Source organism: Oncorhynchus nerka, linkage group LG4, assembly GCF_034236695.1.
Source record: "Oncorhynchus nerka isolate Pitt River linkage group LG4, Oner_Uvic_2.0, whole genome shotgun sequence".
Lineage (NCBI taxonomy): Eukaryota > Metazoa > Chordata > Actinopteri > Salmoniformes > Salmonidae > Oncorhynchus > Oncorhynchus nerka.
The window spans coordinates 13,995,736-14,011,560 of NC_088399.1; the positions used below are offsets into that span (position 1 = coordinate 13,995,736).

Here is a 15,825-nt window from a genome sequence, read left to right on the forward strand (position 1 = left end):
TTTTGGGAGAAGAGTCTTCTAAGCAGATGAGCAGAACTCTTTGTCCTGTGGAGAGTCCTCGGCAAGACCAAATGCATTGTCTGTCTGCAAAGTAGACAATTACTGCATCAGACATGTAGGCTTGGCACTACTTTATATGCCCTCTGTTACCTGGAGTTGCATGACAAATGGTCCAGGTACACAAGTACAATGCCCACTGCAGTAAATGGTGACCCCAACGTGATATATCATTAGGAAATTGTGGATTATTTTAATAACTTTGGAAGTTCGGTAAACGGCGACTGGATACTTAGGAGTATTCTTGATTACTCGGAATGTCCGGTTCAGGTCGTATCCTTCATATTTGCATCCGTGGGTCCGTAGGAAGTTTAGATGATTTATTCCATTAGATTCCCTGATATATAATGAATACACATCCTATGTAATGAATAAGGTGCCAGCTACAGACCTTTTTAAGTTGAGGGAATCTCGTATTCTTGAGTTAGCTCAAATGAGGATCAAGAAAAATAATAATGGTCTTAACATTAATTCGACAAGTGATGAAATACTTGATTAGGCTGCTAATATTTAGGCTGCTAATGAATGTCTTAGGCTGCTAATGCATGTCTTAGGCTGCTAATGAATGTCTTAGGCTGCTAATGCATGTCTTAGGCTGCTAATGAATGTCTTAGGCTGCTAATGAATGTCTTAGGCTGCTAATGAATGTCTTAGGCTGCTAATGAATGTCTTAGGCTGCTAATGCATGTCTTAGGCTGCTAATGAATGTCTTAGGCTGCTAATGAATGTCTTAGGCTGCTAATGCATGTCTTAGGCTGCTAATGAATGTCTTAGGCTGCTAATGAATGTCTTAGGCTGCTAATGAATGTCTTAGGCTGCTAATGCATGTCTTAGGCTGCTAATGAATGTCTTAGGCTGCTAATGAATGTCTTAGGCTGCTAATGAATGTCTTAGGCTGCTAATGAAAGGTCTCTTTGACCGGAACGTTACACGTTTATTAATGTTCTCTCTGCACTGTGTGCTGGAGCACCCATTCTAGTTTTCACTTTTCCCAACCTGTGACCTGTGCATATTTTTTATATATTTTTTTATACTCACTTATTTCTGAGTGAAAGTGTGTTGTCTGTCCAGAGCTGAAGGTTGGTGAGCTGCTTCTTAACCAGATGGATTTTTTTGCTATGGTCCAGCATTGAATGTCTTGTAATGCTTGTTAATGCTTTATAACTTAAGCTTGGTGCCTTGTATGTAATCCCTTCATTTTCCAAAGTAATTAAATACACTTGTATTTAGGATTCCATTCTCAGACATTTCTTGATTGCCTATTAGTGTAACTCAAATATATTGTTCTTCCATATTGCTAAATCATCTTTATGGAGTCAGATAAACATTTTAATTGGCTAATTACTAGTCACATGTGAGGTATTTATACTATCATATATACTGTATATACACACATGTCAAAAATATTACGGCTACAGACGTTCAGATATTCTTGTATTTCAAAAGCATTTCGATTGCTATAATGACCTCTCTTTGCATTGTGAAGGGTGACCAGAGTATTAAGACAGCCATATTTCCTCTCACATTTCTCCACATATAAATCTAAAGCACTGGGTAAATCTGTCAGAAATCAACTAATTTTTTTAAACAGTAGCGCCGATTGCGTAGGATGTCGCTCTCCTGTTTGGCTGCAAAGTGTATTTTTAGCGTAGACCTGTGCCTTGAGGTAGTAAATAAACCTACCGCTGTATCTATGTTTATGTTTCTCTATGAAATGTTTTTATCCAGTATAAAAATGTATGCACGTCAAAAGCCTGGCAGTATTTGAGTTATTTGTGTAAAAGAGTAGAGTTTATGAAATATCTCACCTATGAGAGGACAACCAGGCGTGACAAAACAGAGGAAAAAGGAACGCAAATGTAGGTGATACCTATTGGTTGACTGTCATTTTACTTCCTGTTCAAGGGAGTGCCACTATTGGACAATTATCTGTCCATCAAATAAAGTTAAACCTACACGCGGCAGTATTGTGGAAACGTGTACAATCAGCGATTACAAAGTTTCCATTCATAAAATGACAAATGACAGTCAGATAGATGGGTGCCCATTTGTTAAATAGTAGCAAGTGTTTAGCCTTTTGTATATGACAAACCTTAATTTGCAGTGCATTTATTTTCCAATCAATATTGATAATGGACATAATTTGGAAATGAGTATTACTTGCATTATATAGTATTAACAAATAATACTATTTTACAGTGATGACCTATATCCTAGATATTCATACGGTATGTAAACCCCCTCAAAACAATCCTGGTATTGAAAATATGTCAGCTGAAGGCTCACTGTCTGCACTGAAATATATAAAAATAATAACAAAGACCTTTGAATGTTGACAACTAAGCGAGGTCAAGCCCCATCATTTGACACTCACAAAAACACGCATACTCACACACACGCTTTTACCTTATTACACATGTACTACATTTAGTAAACAAATGTCAAAGAGTCAGTAGCCTAATAACACCTCATTTATTTATTTTTATTTTTTATTTCACTTTATTTAACCAGGTAGGCTAGTTGAGAACAAGTTCTCATTTGCAACTGTGACCTGGCCAAGTTAAAGCATAGCATAATGTTATTATGTAACCAGACCAGTCTTTATGCAGTTATTTTGGGATTGGATGATCAAGGTGTGCCACACTGAATCCAACCTCAGCGTAAATACAACAATCTGAAACAAATAACCAATGATTTGGTGCGGCTAATCCACTAGTATCGAAAACCTGACTCTAGGCAACAGTGACCAGTCAGGTTGGGTTTTCGAGACTACTAATGCACAGCATAGAGTTTGTTTGGCTGCTGAGAGCGTGCAACAGTGACCAGTCAGGTTGGGTTTTCGAGACTACTAATGCACAGCATGGAGTTTGTTTGGCTGCTGAGAGCTTGCAACAGTGACCAGTCAGGTTGGGTTTTCGAGACTACTAATGCACAGCATGGAGTTTGTTTGGCTGCTGAGAGCTTGCAACAGTGACCAGTCAGGTTGGGTTTTCGAGACTACTAATGCACTGCATGGCGTTTGTTTGGCTGCTGAGAGCGTGCAACAGTGACCAGTCAGGTTGGGTTTTCGAGACTACTAATGCACAGCATGGATTTTGTTTGGCTGCTGAGAGCATGCAGCCACTGCCAGTGTCATGGACAAGACAGCGCGGCTCTCAAACTGTGTGAGCGAGGGATTTAGCTCTCCAAAGCCTGCTGCTTTTAAAGGAGTAGAGTAATATAACACAATGTATATTGATCTGATGAAACATTTTAAGCCTTTCCACCTTCATCATCACCTGTATCCATTATGTTACTAGGACAACGGACTAGGACAGTTGTCATTTGATTGTGCCTTTACAGATTACACATGTAGCCATAGACTATTCATTTGTGCAATATGGAATAATTCTCATCAATGACTAATTTACACCCAGGTGTGCATGGACAGTCATTTCAAAAGTTATGAACATGTATCGTGAGGAGTGAGGCAGACATCTTTTTTTTTTTTTTTACTTAAAGTTGACATAATATATGTCCACAAGTGCAGAACTTATGTCCGTCTTTTAGCAGTATGAGGTTTGGTTGTGTCTCCTGTAGGCCTCTGCCAAACATAATATTTAGGCTGCTAATGAATGTCTTAGGCTGCTAATGAATGTCTTAGGCTGCTAATGCATGTCTTAGGCTGCTAATGAATGTCTTAGGCTGCTAATGAATGTCTTAGGCTGCTAATGAATGTCTTAGGCTGCTAATGCATGTCTTAGGCTGCTAATGAATGTCTTAGGCTGCTAATGAATGTCTTAGGCTGCTAATGAATGTCTTAGGCTGCTAATGAATGTCTTAGGCTGCTAATGAATGTCTTAGGCAGCTAATGAATGTCTTAGGCTGCTAATGAATGTATTAGGCTGCTAATGAATGTCTTAGGCTGCTAATGAATGTCTTAGGCTGCTAATGAAAGGTGTCTTTGACCGGAACGTTACATGTTTATTAATGTTCTCTCTGCACTGTGTGCAGGAGCACCCATTCTAGTTTTCACTTTTCCCAACCTGACACTTCAGGTGTGCACATTTTTTATTTTGACTCTCTTATTTGAGAGTGAAAGTGTGTTGTCTATCCAGAGCTGAAGGTTTGAGAGCAGCTTCTTAACCAGATGGAAGAATAAGATGAGCTATGGTCCAGCAGAGAGAAAATGCCGCAACACAGGATGTGAAAATTCAGTGCTGTCTATTCTGTAAGGCTCTGTGCTAAACTGTACTACCATCTATAGGATTTTAAAAGCAACAGCACATGAAACTCAATATCATGAATGCAAGATTATAAATGTGACATATTTTCAATTGATGTTTCATGGCTTTAAATCCAAAGGACTCAATGCATTTCACAAGGACATGAGGTAGCTTAACGGTTCAGGGTTCAGGGTTCACACAAGTCCCTCTATATTTCACACTGTAGGTGGAAGACCTACACACATTCTTGGATGCCGTCTGACACTGGGCAAGCAACCTATACTGTGAGGATGCCTTCAAGGACCTAGTCATACACTTTGAGGAGATGGGCAACCACTCTGTCCTCTGCTCTCTCTTGTAGATCATAATTAGACAAATATAATATAGGAGCCTACTTGTTATGGGAGAACACTGGAAAAACATTGAAATAAAATTCTCTGAAGTATAGTGTCACAATTTATATTTCTCACATTCTCACAAATGCACATGGTTTGTAATGTTGATTTCAGTGTATCTGGTTGAAGATGTTGGTAATGGAGATAACTGTTCTCTGTCTTGTCCTCTCTGTCCATGTCACGTGGCATTAGAACTGCTTGAGGCCAATACAGCAGATTGTCATGTTGCCTCGTGAGCCACCCGTATCGGTTGACAGTGAAGACACGTCATGTAAGTTACTGCTTCAGTGAAACAGACAGACACAGAGAGAGAATGGTCCAAATACACTACTTTGGACCATGCTACTATTGAATGTCTTGGCAAATGTCTTTGACTGTACTAATGTGCTGGAGTATTACAAAATGAATCATCCTGGGTCGTGTTCAGTAAGACACACCGTAGACAAACTGTAAACAAACAAAACATATTTCTTCATTGGACAAGCCCCCAAAAATATAATTTGATGCATAGTGAACATGACCCTCCTTAAACAGTATCCAGAAACAGCTTACCTCACTGAATGTGGCCACAATTCACTATAGATGGGGTCTGCGCATCAACACCGTTACATTATGGGAAATGTCGTCAAATCTTAGCCCAACGAAGAGGAGGAGCCTATTAATTAGTATGAAAGTTCCTCCCTCTTGCTGTTTTAACTTTGCTAAAAGATGGCTATTTTCCCTGTATACTGTGTTGCTTAGGGTGTCGATCATTCTTCCAGGCACGTCAACAGAATGTCAAGCAGAGGACAGATAAATGTTTTCCAGCAGACAAAACATACTTCAGGATGAAACGACGTTGGTGGAAGAATCCATGATCGTCGCTTTGCTTCACCCAACGAATGACTGTGGAGATGAATGGGAGCTACTATGAACCAGCTCCTTAGGAGAAACTACAAGAAGGGAAATAATTTGTCCCATAATTTGGCACTATTATGATCATTGGTTCTGTTTGTTTTACAAATACACTGTTTGGAACTGTTGACACTAAAATACAGGCCAAATAAAGACCACCTGCTCCACAGAAATTCATACTATCTTGTGTGAGCCTTATATATATTAGGAAGTTCAGTCATTCGATTTGGGGCCTTGGTCCTTGACACACACATTGTGCGTTGGTACCATATAACATACAGAGACATATACCCAGAAATTGATTCTCATCTCTCCCTCTCCCTCCTCCTCATCTTCTCCAGACTCTCAGGTAAGGGTAACATGTTTCTATGAAGTGCTGAAGTTGATGTCAGGTACTGGGACTGGACACATGCTGAAACTCTGAAAACAGGAGCAGTAGCTTGTCTTATCAATAACACTTCCTGTCCAGATGGAATGTAATTTTTCTGTTGTGAGAATTCGGTTGGATTCCAATCTAATGTGTTTTCTGTTCTGTCTACAGTTGCTTATTGTGTGTCTGTACAGACAAGAGGCTCCACCACCATCCCATGTCACTATGTTCAGAAATACAAAACCCATGTGAAATACCTGTGTAAAGGAGATCATTTGTATAGTTGCTCCCCTGTTGTACCTGCTGACCCTCCCAAGAGCATAGATAAGTCCTCAATCTCTGATGACATCAACCAGCAAACAATCACTGTGACCATGACTGATCTGGAGCCAGAGGAATCTGTACGTTACTGGTGTGTTGTGGAGATCAATGGTGGACAAAATGTCTGGATAGAAAGGTTCTACCTATCTGTCACTCCTGCTAAGATCGCTGCAACTCATCCAAATGATTACATGACTGGTGTTCTGGTTTCATTTACTGCTATCACTACTATTGTTCAAGTTGACATGAGGAAAGTTGGTCAAGTTGGTATATGTCTACTTTCTGTTCTCTATACATTATGATATTTGTTACAAAAAAATACTTCATCACTCAAGATCTAATTTTTATTTTACTAGGCAAGTCATTTGAGAACAAATTCTTATTTTCAATGACAGCCTTGAAACAGTGGGTTAACTGCCTGTTCAGGGGCAGAACAACAGACTTATACCTTGTCAGCTTGGGGATTTCGATTACTAGTCCAACGCTCTAACCACAAGGCTACCCTGCCGCTCTGTGTTCAGGTACTCCAGAACTCTATGTGGACCAACAGGAGGTGACTGGAGTTGAAGGAGGGAGTGTCATTGTAAATTGTTACAGTAGCTACACTGGAAATAGGAAGGGGTGGTGCAGGATTGGTGGCAGTGGGTCCTGTGTGGAGAGGAATTCAGCGGCTCTTGATGGAACATCAGTGACCCTACAGCAGACCACTGATGCCACCAGAAGAAATGTCTTAACGGTGACCAGGAGTGGACTGAAGATGGAGAACACTGGCTGGTACAGGTGTGGAGTTGGAGCCCTTATAATGCCTGTTCACATCACTGTCAACAAACCACCACACAAAGTACCACCACTATGACCAGTGAGTAGAGAACAATCAGATACTGTAGAATTAAGTATTAACCTGGTTTATCCAGTCTTGCTGGCTGATCATCTAAAACAAATTGGATTGTAACATGATTCAAAGCTTTTGGGAATACTAAGTCAAAATTTCCAAGTTGGTGTAAATGAAATAAACTGCACAATAAACTGGACAAAAGATTAAACTGGACAAATACATCCACAATGTATTGTTACAGTTCAGTCTACCCTGTGTCTCTCTGGTACACCAGTCATAATGACATTGTTGTTTTTACCTCACAGCAACCCAAGCTCCAACCACTGAACAATCCTCTTTCTCTCCAACTGCTGTGCCTGTTCAGACTGACAACACAGTCCAAGGACCTGAGGGGGGCAAGGAGAAGGACACCATGAGGTAATTATCACTCATTCATCTGTATTTCATACTTACTCTTCCAAATGGATGGCAATATGAAGAAAGATAACATTTTCTGTTTTTCACACTAAGGTTTACAGCACAAAAACACCCTCCTTAAACATTTTCACACAGAGTATAGGCCAAGGCAGTGTTGTCATAGAGACATTCACCATCACAGAGACATAGACAGTTACCACTTCCTCCCACCTCTGTGGTTTGTATTTCTGCCACATTAAAAGGTAATGCATGTTAAAAGTGATATGAGAAATCTTTACTAGTTCTAAGCTAAAAGACCCACAGAGATCATATATGAAAATAATAGGGATTGTGTATGTAATTCTATGATTACACATAGGCTTACATTTTTTAAATAATTTGTAGAGTAGCTCTATTTGTCCTGTGGGGTCCAGCAGGTCAGCCACCAGGGGGAGACTCGTCGAGGCCTGGTGACAGACGGATTATACATCACGAGGCGATGGCTCCATCTGCTCCACGTGCCAGGTCTCGACGGGCTCTCCGGACTGGACTAATTGGTGCTGAACTATTATTTTAATAACACTTTTGAAACTGAGCTAATCCTACTCTGTCCGTGTCTGATCTGTGTAAACGTTTTGACCCAACCCCTGGTCTGCCACAGTCCTCAACATGCATTTTTCCACAATTTTGAATGTCTAAAGAATCCACATGTTCTTCTGAAATATGAACACAGAAATACTGGACATTTTAACTCTTATTACGAGGGCGATTTGACAGTATAACAATTGTGGTCTTCAATTGGACTTGCATTTTACTGGTCTCAGTCTTGCCCCGGTCTCTGACTCCTCGTCACGCTCCAGTCTCGGTCTTGACTTGGTGGCAATGTCTCCTGTGTGGAGAGGACATTACAACAGACCACTGATGTCACCAGAAGAAAAGTCTTAACGTTGACTAATAGTGGACTGAAGATGAAGATCAATGTTTTTCACTCTAGAGTTTAGGGCACAAAAACACCCTCCTTAAACCTTTTCACACAGAGTACAGGCTAAGACACTTCCTCAGACTCTGTTATAGAAACATTTACCATCATGGAGACAGGTACAATTACCACTTCCTCATATCTCTGAGGTTGTAGAAGTGGCAGCATTCTATTATTGGATGGACGGACACTTTTCACATAAAAGGTGTGAATATTTCCATTTTGTCCATTTTGTCATAGCAGCACAAAAATATAATAAAAATATGTATTTATCTGTGATCTTTTATGGACTGTAATTCACAGTAAACATACTCTTTCACTATCAGTTCCATAGATCTAAAAGTCCTACTGATTCCTCTGGGCAGGTTGGTGGTGGTGATAGTTGGTGTCCTAGTCACATGGAAGATGTCTATACTACCACTTTCAATGATCCACATTCATTAAATACCTTGAGCGGTCAATCTCATCACTGCCACTGCAAACCTTTAAATGCCTCTAGAAATAGGAAGTCTTCCCTTTTCAATTCCCCTTAAAAAAAAAGGCATTGTCTTGCAGAAATGTACAGAGGAAAATGTTCTAAATGTTTTAATTCTTCTACAGATGGGGGCGAAACATTATTCTACATGCCAAACATTGGTAATGCAGTACTTTTCGTCCTGTGCAACATCATTGCTGTGGTAATGTTCGGGCAAACAGACTCCACGGTGAAACTAAAGATGAGTAGAAACCAGACACTGGTGGAATCTGTCCCTGGTGAGACCAAGGGACAGATTTACATTGTTTGTGTGCGTTTGCAAGCACTATACATGATTGAACTGTTAATGATTATGCATGAATTAAAAAAATCTATTTAAAAATGATTAATTAACTCTTTAACACCCAAAATGTGGAAATCAACATATGTTCACCCCCTACTAAAGGGTGGAGAACAAGATGTGAATAACTATTGCCCTATTTCCAAGCTCCCTATCATGGTCAAAGTCTTTGAATCCCTAGTGAACTCTCAGTTAAATAAATTCCTGCTTGAAAACAGCCTGTGTGGGGTTCAGTCTGGCTTTAGTTGCAGCAAACTGTTGCTAGCCAGACTCAATAACATTGGTCTCAGTGGCTGTCAATTGGTTAGAAAGTATCTCATAGACAGAACACAATACATCTATGCTGAGAATTACAAGTCTAGCCTCCTTGAGATTTTTAGAGGTGTACCCCCAGGCTCCATTTTAGCTCCATTAAAAAGTTGTCATCTTACAAATACCTAGGTATATGGTTGGACAAGAAACTGTATTACAAAGTTCAGATTGATAATCTTATGAAGAAGCTTAAACTGAAATGTTCTTTAATTGATTGTGGTGACTTAATGTACACACATTATTAAGCCTCCTTTGTGCAACAAAGTCTGGACTCTATCATGCATCCTTGTGCTTTGTTACAAATGCCAAGTCGCTCATCCACCATTGCACCTTGTATCAAATGGTGGGCTGGACCTTGCATTAAATGCGCAGAGAGCTACATTTGAGTGTTCATATACAAATCCCTTCTGGGTAAACTCCCCCACTACCTCTATAGCCTGTCCTCCTTCACCACTAGCAGTTACCAGACACGGTCTACCAGGTGGATGTTACTTAAAGTCCCCAGGGCCATTACCGAGATTGGCAAGACTGTTTGGCAAGACTGCCATTTTCTATTGTGCAGCTGAGACATGGTCTTCAAAGCATATTTCACCTCTCAGTGAGTTTACAACTGACAAACTCTATTCAGGAGGAGGATTATAAATATTTCATGCAGACTGTTTTTCCTTAGTCCTTGATTTGAGGTTACATATTGCTATTGGCCAAGTAAATGTACTTTTTTTATTGTTCATTATTTTTGTCATATGTACATTTTTGTAAATACAACCTCTGGATCCAGTCTTCATCACCTAAACTGTAAAATATATATTTAAGCAATAAGGCCCGAGGGGTTGTGGTATATGGCCAATATACCATGGCTAAGGGATTTTCTTAGGCACGAGCAACGCAGAGGGCCTGGATACAGCCCTTGGCCTTGGTTTATTGGCCATATACCACAAATCCCAGAGGTGCCTAATTGCTATTATAAACTGGTTAGAAACATAATAAGAACAGTAAAAATAAATGTTTTGTCATACCTGTGGTATGTGGTGTGATATACCATGGCTGTCAGCCAATCAGCATTCAGGGCTCGAACCACCCAGTTTAAAAATATATTTCTTGCACCTGAACTTCTGACTCCGTCTCAACTTTTTGCTGCTGAACACCAACTAAAAAGGCTGCTGGGTAATTAACAGTATACGTGATTTTATTTGATATAAGATATACAAATGTGCTAATTGCATAAGTAATAATTGTAGTGCCTTAGAGCCTTATGTTACAAATAGTTGATATAATGTAATAGTTTCTATCTGCCACTGAGGGGGGCATAGACACTCAAACAGAAGCAGGAAGAGACTTAAAGACAGCTATAACTATTAGGAAGTTCAGTCATTCTCTTTGGTTCCTTGGTCCTTGACACACACATTGTGCATTGGTACCATATAACAAACCCAGAAATGGTTTCTCATCTCTCCCTCTCCATCCTCCTCCTCATCTTCTCCAGACTCTCAGGTAAGGGTAACAAGTTATTTAGGGGGACATTATGTGGCAAGTGGCAGTTTGGTATGCACAGCTTGTCCCATGAATTAATCATAACATTGAGGATTATCTTATAACTACAAAACAAACATTCTGAATAATATAGAGAACCTTCAACTATTTATTGATCAACACAGAAGCCCAAAATGATGACTAAAGCGTAGTCACTTACATTTGCTTACATTTGAATACAATTACATATTTCTCACTATTATGCGTGTTAATATTTGGAACATTTTTCCCAAATTGAAATCACTTAGAGCTGATTTGCTGGTCTTTTTACAATATTTTATGTACAACAATAAATGTTTTAAAAAATGTAAGTGTTTTTGCTCAGAAAAATGTTGGGGACAAGTAAAGTCATCGCCAGTTGTGGAACTCTGCTGTAGATTGTCAGAACTGCATGTGCTGTATTGCTATCTTGCCCTGGCTGTGTTAATTATACGTTAATGTATCACACTACACAGAATACACACGACAAATATTTACTAGCAGTCAGTAGCGGCTGTTAAAATGCATTTTCCTTCTTCTTTCTTGCTTTTTACGGAACTACATGAAATATGTCTCTCTGCTGATAGGAATATAATAGGACATAATAAGAACTACATGAAATATGTCTCTCTGTTGATAGGAATATAATAGGATATAATAAGAACTACATGAAATGTCTCTCTGCTGATAGGCATATAATAGGATATAATAAGAACTACATGAAATATGTCTCTCTGCTGATAGGCATATAATAGGACATAATAAGAACTACATGAAATATGTCTCTCTGCTGATAGGAATATAATAGGATATAATAAGAACTACATGAAATATGTCTCTCTGCTGATAGGAATATAACAGGACATAATAAGAACTACATGAAATATGTCTCTCTGCTGATAGGAATATAATAGGATATAATAAGAACTACATGAAATATGTCTCTCTGCTGATAGGAATATAATAGGATATAATAAGAACTACATGAAATATGTCTCTCTGCTGATAGGAATATAACAGGACATAATAAGAACTACATGCAATATGTCTCTGCTGATAGGAATATTATAGGATATAATAAGAACTACATGAAATATGTCTCTCTGCTGATAGGAATATAATAGGATATAATAAGAACTACATTAAATATGTCTCTCTGCTGATAGGAATATAATAGGATATAATAAGAACTACATGAAATATGTCTCTCTGCTGATAGGAATATAATAGGATATAATAAGAACTACATGAAATATGTCTCTCTGCCGATAGGCAGCGTGCAGGAAATCGACATTAAGAACTGTTCTTGCGATATTATAGTGTATTTACACAACATGTAAAGTGAATTCCCTCCCATGTTTCATGAGCTGAAATGAAAGATGCCACAAATTGTGAAATCCATAGACTTGGATTTATTTCAAATAACTGATTTCCTTATATGAACTGTAATTCAGTACAATCTTTGAAATTGTTGCATATTGCATTTATATTTTTGTTCAGTGTATTTTATTTATGTTGTTTGTAATTTTTTTAAAGTATTGTATTTTATGAACAATTGCATATGCCTTTGCTATGATTTTCTTAATATGAACATGAATCTAAAATATTGTGCAGTTATGACTATTTTGTATTATTATTATCTATTTTTATTATTATTGGTTATATATTATTTCATTATATTTTCTATCTCCTTTTTACCTGTTATATTTGTATTTGTATTTATTATGGATGCCAAGGCAGCAGCTTATATTTGTGGGGTCAAAATTAAGGCAATTTTAAAAACATTACAATACATTCATATCAGATTTCAGTGTGTGCCCTCAGGGCCCTACACACCACATATCTAAGCGTGTGCCCTCCACTACCACATATCTACAACACAAAATGAATGTGTACGTTTGCATATGTAATCATGTGTGTGTATGCATGTGTCTGTGTCTATGTTTTGACAAGGTACAAATCTGTCGTTCTGCCCCTGAACAGGCAGTTAACCCACTGTTCCTAGGCCGTCATTGAAAATAAGAATTTGTTCTTGACTGACTTGCCTAGTTAAATAAAGGTAAAATAAATAAAAAATTAAAATGAAATGTTTTGTTGCTTAACAGTCCCTGCAGTTCCATAAGGTGTATTTGTATCTGTTTTTTTAAATATAATTGTACTGCTTGCATGAGTTACTTTATGTGGAATTGAGTTCCATGTAGTCATGGCTCTATGTAGTCCTGTGCTCCTCCCGTAGTCTGTTCTGGACTTGGGGACTGTGAAGAGACCTCTGGTGACATGTCTTGTGGGGTATGCATGGGTGTCTGAGCTGTGTGGTAGTCGTTAAAACAGACAGCTCCGTGCTTTCAACATGTCAATACCTCTAACAAATACAAGTAGTGATGAAGTCAATCTCTCCTCTACTTTGAGCCAGGAGAGATTAACATGCATATTATTAATGTTTGCTCTCTGTGTACATCCAAGGGCCAGCTGTGATGTCCTGTTCTGAGCCAATTTCAATTTTTCTAAGTCCCTCTTTGTTGCACCTGACCACACGACTGAACAGTAGTCTAGGTACGACAAAACTAAAGCCTGTAGGACCTGCCTTGTTGATAGTGCTGTTAAGAAGGTAGAGCTGCACTTTATTATAGACAGACTTCCCCCAATCTTAGCCATTGTTAAATCAATATGTTTTGACCATGACAGTTTACAATCCAGGGTTACTCCAAGCAATTTAGTCTGCCCAAATTGCTCAATTTCCACATGATTTATTACAAGATTTTGTTGAGGTTTAGGGTTTAGTGAATGTCCCAAATACAATGCTTTTAGTTGTAATAATATTTAGGACTAACTTATTCCTTACTACCCATTCTGAAACGAACTACAGCTCTTTGTTAAGTGTAGCAGTCATTTCAGTCGCTGTAGTAGCTGACGTGTATAGTGTTGAGTCATCTGCATACATAGACGCAATGGCTTTACTCATAGCCAGCGTTATGTCATTAGAAAAGATTGAAAAAAGTAAGGGGCCTAGACTGCTGCCCTGGGAAATTCCTGATTCTACCTGGAATATATTGGAGAGGCTTCCATTAAAGAACACCCTCTGTCTTCTGTTAGACAGGTAACTCTACCTTCAAACTCAGTGCCTATTGCTTGATATGGGAAAATCAAAAGAAATCAGTCAAGACCACAGAAATAAAATTGTAGGCCTCCACAAGTGTGGTTCATCCTTGGGAACAATTTCCAAATGCCTGAAGGTACCACGTTCATCTGTACAAACAATAGTACGCAATTATAAACACCATGGGATCACGCAGCCATCATACCGCTCAGGAAGGAGACGCATTGTGTCTCCTAGAGATGAACGTACTTTGGTGCGAAAAGTGCAAATCAATCCCTGAATAACAGCAAAGGACCCTGTGAAGATGCTGGAGGAAACGGGTACAAAAGTATCTATATCCACAGTAAAACAAGTCCTATATCGACACAACCTGAAAGGCCGCTCAACAAGGAAGAAGCCACTGCTCCAAAACCTCCATGTAAAAGCCAGACTACAGTTTGCAACTGCACATGGGGGCGAAGATCATACTTTTTGGTGAAATGTCCTCTGGTCTGATGAAACAAAAATAGAACTGTTTGGCCATAATGACTGTTGTTTTTGTTTGGAGGAAAAAGGGGGAGGCTTGCAAGCCAAAGAACACCATCCCAACTGTGAAGTACGGGCTGGCAGCATCATGTTGTGGGGGTGCTTTGCTGCAGAAGGGACTGGTGCACTTCACAAAATAGATGGCTTCATGAGGGAGGAAAATTATGTGGATATATTGAAGCAAATCACAAGACATCAGTCAGGAAGTTAAAGCTTGGTCGCAAATGGGTCTTCCAAATGGACAATGACCCCAAGCATACTTCCAAAGTTGTGGCAAAATGGCTCAAGGACAACAAAGTCAAGGTATTGGAGTGGCCATCAGAAAGCCCTGACCTCAATCCCATAGAAAATGTGTGGGCAGAACTGAAAAAGCGTGTGTGAGCAAGGAAGCCTACAAACCTGACTCAGTTACAGCAGCTCTGTCAGGAGGAATGGGCCAGAATTCATCCAATTTATTGTGGGAAACATGTGGAAGGCTACCCAAAACGCTTGACCCAAGTTAAACCATTTAAAGGCAATGCTACCAAATATTAATTGAGTGTATGTAAACTTCTGACCCACGGGGAATGTGATGAAATAAATAAAAGCTGAAATAAATCATTCTCTCTGCTACTATTCTGACATTTCACATTCTTAAAATAAAGTGGTGATCCTAAATGACCTAAGACAGGGATTTTTTACTATAATTAAATGTCAAGAATTGTGAAACCGAGTTTAAATGTATTTGGCTAAGGTGTATGTAAACTTCTGACTTCAACTGTTGTTTCTGCCCTCTGAGGAGGAGGGGGGGGGGGGGGGCTGGATGTGCCAACCATTTTTTTTTTTTATGAAAGGGTAGCATGTTTCTATGACGTGCTGAAGTTGAGGTCAGGGACTGGGACTGGACACATGCTGAAACTCTGAAGACAGGAGCAGTAGCTTGTCTTATCAATAACACTTCCTGTATTATGTGTGTTAGAATCCAGATGGAATGTAAGTTTTCTGCTGTGAGATTCTGAATTCTAATCTGTGTTTTCTGTTGCGTCTTCAGGTGCTTATCGTGTGTCTGTGAAGACAGGAGACTCCTCACCATCCCATGTCCCTATGATCATTATTTTATCAAACGTTCTAAATAC

At 39.1% G+C, this 15,825-nt stretch overlaps 1 pseudogene; it reads left to right on the plus strand.

Moving 5' to 3' along the window:
- The first annotated feature begins 4,879 nt into the window (after positions 1-4,879).
- Positions 4,880-7,498, plus strand: LOC115117135 (uncharacterized; annotated as a pseudogene).
- The last annotated feature ends 8,327 nt before the right edge of the window (positions 7,499-15,825 follow it).